The sequence below is a fragment of the Lactuca virosa genome, chromosome 8 (assembly GCF_052849685.1).
Source record: "Lactuca virosa cultivar CGN04683 chromosome 8, Lactuca_virosa_CGN04683_v6, whole genome shotgun sequence".
Lineage (NCBI taxonomy): Eukaryota > Viridiplantae > Streptophyta > Magnoliopsida > Asterales > Asteraceae > Lactuca > Lactuca virosa.
In genome coordinates, this window is record NC_136433.1 from 242,469,909 (window position 1) to 242,473,558 (window position 3,650).

Sequence of the window (3,650 nt, forward strand, 5' to 3'; positions counted from 1 at the left end):
AAACTCATTACTTCTGTTTAGGGTAGACTATCTTGTTTATATGGATTGAATTTATGGCATGGATTTGTTTGATTTGGTGAAAAATGTTTTGTTAAGCTTGTAAACGATCCTTATGTGCTGACAATAACTATTTTCTGTTAATTATCAAGTCTATTAAGTTGCATGCACATCTTCTTAATTGCTTGCTTCATATGATTTATGTGAAAACAATGATATATGCCTAGTATTTGTGAATATGAATCTAGGATTAATAAGAAAATAGGTAAGTTAATGTGTGAGCTTGTGTGATGAACAACCATACAAGATGTTAATTGAATTGGTAATTTAATTAGCTACAACCATAAGTCTTACTTAACCCAAATCAAAATACTAGGAAACTCATTAGTTTAACCAATTGGCCACTGTTTAAATTAATTTGTTTTCTAAGGATTAGTAATAGTGAACATGAATCTAATCACATTAATCGGTAGCCAATGACAAAATAATCCATTGCACTTGCCATAAAATCAACTATAGAAACAAGTGAGTCGAACCTGAACAAAAGTCTCTTTTATTGTTGAATTTAATTCCTTCTTATTTTCATTAGTTGTTAATTATCTTAGGTTGAGTGTTAGTCATTTGTTTAAGTTTCTAGTCTTGCAAAACTAGAGAAAACCCTTCTTTTTATTGTTAGTTTTAATTAGATAATTCTAGTAGTTAGTTAATTGTTACCGTTTCCTGTGTTCGATACCCTGTTTGCTTGAACTATATTGCTAAACGATAGGTACACTGCCTTTCGTGTGTTTAATTGTGTTTGAAGTAGTAGGATTAAAAACTAGTGCATTTTACACACATGAAGTTTTTGGTGCCATTGCCGGGGAACAATTTTAAATAGTTATCTTAATTGCTAGAGTTATCGATCCTTTGTGTAAGATTTATCTTGCACAAAGTTATTATTTTCAGTAGTTAATTATATAGTTTAGGTTACTAGCTTTTCAGTTTTAAATTTTCTTAGTTTTTTTTTTGTTTTAGCCTTGAACTCGTCGAGTCCAGTCGAACTGACTCGACGAGCCCATTGCATTTTTCATTTTGGTTTCTATTTCGTTTTTGTTCTTTTTACACATGTTTTCTGTGTTCTTTCAGGTATTTTATGACCCGTGGATCAAATTCATCTTTGGTACCACCTCTCAAAGATCCGGAATCAAATTTGAGGAAGAACAAAGATAAAACCGTTGAAGAGACTAACCCGCCAAAGAAGTCACCTTTCAAGGACCCTAAATCGGTTTTTGGAAAGAAGAAAGGAAAGAAAGTGGGTGAGTCCAGCAGTCAAAAGAGAGAAGGAAGTGAGATAGAAGGTTTTGAATACAATCCCAATCCAAAAGAAACTGAATACAATACAGAAACATAAATCGAACAACGCAGCGACCTAGAAGGCGAACTCGGAAACAACATGCCTGACATCGCAAAAATACCCATGGGGGAGTACAGGACAAGAATACGTGATGACACTGGGCTGGGACTCGTGCAACCCGCGATTCCAGCAACTACTAATTTTGAACTAAAAGGTCACATACTCGCCCAACTCAAGGAAATCCCATTCTACGGGAAAGATCACGAAGACGCATACAAGCATATAGAGGAGGTCAACGACATAGCCGACTACTTCAACATCCCTAATGTGCCTTGCGAGACTGTCTTGCTTCATATGCTACCAGTTACATTTAAGGGAGCCGCGAAAGAATGGCTGAAATCACTCCCTCCAGGGTCTATCACCACATGGGCTAAAATGCGTGAAGAATTCATAGATCAATTTTGCCCTCCCTACAAAATCGAAAAATTGAAGAAGACAATTGCAAACTTTGAACAACAAGTGGGAGAGTCACTTTATGAAGCGTGGGAAAGGTACAAAGGCTTGTTACGGAATTGCCCCCACCATGATCTTAACATTCAACAAGAGGTCTCCATTTTCGATGATGGAGTGAACGTGACGAGTAGGCAACTCCTTGATTCCCAAGGACCACTCACGAAGAAAAATCTTGGTGTTATAAAGGAACTAATTGAATAATTCTCTAAGCATTCTAGAGAATATCATAATCCAAGGAATGACTCAGCTCGAGGGGTGGTGAACTCAGTCAATGATAGTATGGCAGCCGTGATGGCTAAATTGGAAAGTATGGACCGAAGAATGACAAAGATGGATCAATCCATCCATGCCATCCGGGTGGGATGTGAGAATTGTAGCCGGCCTCACCTTACTAAGGATTTTGATCTTGACGAGCACGGGAACCGAAAAGTGCAAGTATGTTACTTTAGTGGCAATAGATTTGACGAGGACTGGCGAAAACCGAAAAAAGAGTGTCTACCATATGACGAGTACAAAAAGGAAAAGGAGGAGAAGTATAGGCTGAAAACTAGAGGATTCTATCAAAAGGAGTGTGAAAACCAGAAAATTTTATTCTTGTAAAGTCAAAAACAGCAACCAAAGGTCAAACTTATAGGTTTCTAAGCCTAGTATAAATTTGAAGAGTTGTTGAATTAGAAGTGAAATATAAAGAGCATTTTTCCAAACCGAGAAACTTCGCATAGGGACCGCAAACGAAGCTCGAACCGCAAACACACTCCGAGTCGTAAACATGCCTCGCAGCCGTGAACCAACCTCGGACCGTGAACCTCCGGTTTGCGGCCGTGATCTCGTCTTCGGCCGTGAACGGTCCTCGGGCCGTGAACTCCTTCGAGTCCCACACTCTTCTTTATATATATAGATTTGACCAGAATTTTCTTCACTTCTCTTCTTTTGGCCGCAAATACTCAATTCTCTTTCAAGTATCATCAACCAAAAACCTCCCCTCTCCTCAAGAACATGCAAAATCTTCCTAGAAGCTTGTAAGTATCACACTTTAATCTTGAAATCAGCTTCAAAACACTTCCAATCTTCACACTTTGGGCCGTGAACTCAAGAGCACTTGGTGTTCTTGGGCCGTGAACACCCAGATGGCCGTGAACCCTTCTTGCAGCCTTCAAACTAGCTTCTAACACTCTTTTGGTGAGTTATTCTAGCATCCTAGGTTGTTTCCTAAACACCTTTGTAGTTATATTCACTAACTATATACATATTTGTGTGATAATACGCTAATTAGGACTCGTTTGTGCTTCGGGATTTCACTCGGGAAACTTACCAATCTATACCAAATCTTCTATTGAATCCCTCAAATAAGGTGAGTTTATACCCCCATATTTTCCAAGCTTTTTAAAATGTTTTAGGGGTGGGGGGGAGGGAATACAAGTAAAACACAAGATTGCTTGTGTTTAAAAACATAATTTATTTATTATGTTTTCTTACTGTTTAAATGTATTTGTTAAAAATCATAGAAATCAACTTATAAACTATAATAGGTATAGTTTATGGATCGTAGGAACCATTTTACAAAAATCCAGGTTAAAACATGGAAATGAACTTATAAACTATAATAGGTATAGTTTATGAAACAAAAGGAAATCTTTTTACAAAATTACTTGTTAATTATAAAAGGTTTTACACTTTATGTAAATAATTAATACAGGATTGTGAACCGCTAGATGTACCACTCAGGGTACCCGTTAGAATCTTAATTATAACCAGAGTCTTCTTAAGGGAGAGCGCGAGTTGGTGTATAGATCTATACGGGACTAAC

The 3,650-nt window shown here is 37.2% G+C and overlaps 1 non-coding gene across 1 annotated transcript; it reads right to left on the reverse strand.

The window, feature by feature from the left end:
- Positions 1 to 1,813: 1,813 nt before the first annotated feature.
- On the reverse strand, positions 1,814 to 1,920 carry LOC145135049 (small nucleolar RNA R71). The gene has a single exon (XR_013719529.1). It is a non-coding gene; the product is annotated as a small nucleolar RNA R71 (small nucleolar RNA).
- Between the last annotated feature and the right edge of the window lie 1,730 nt (positions 1,921 to 3,650).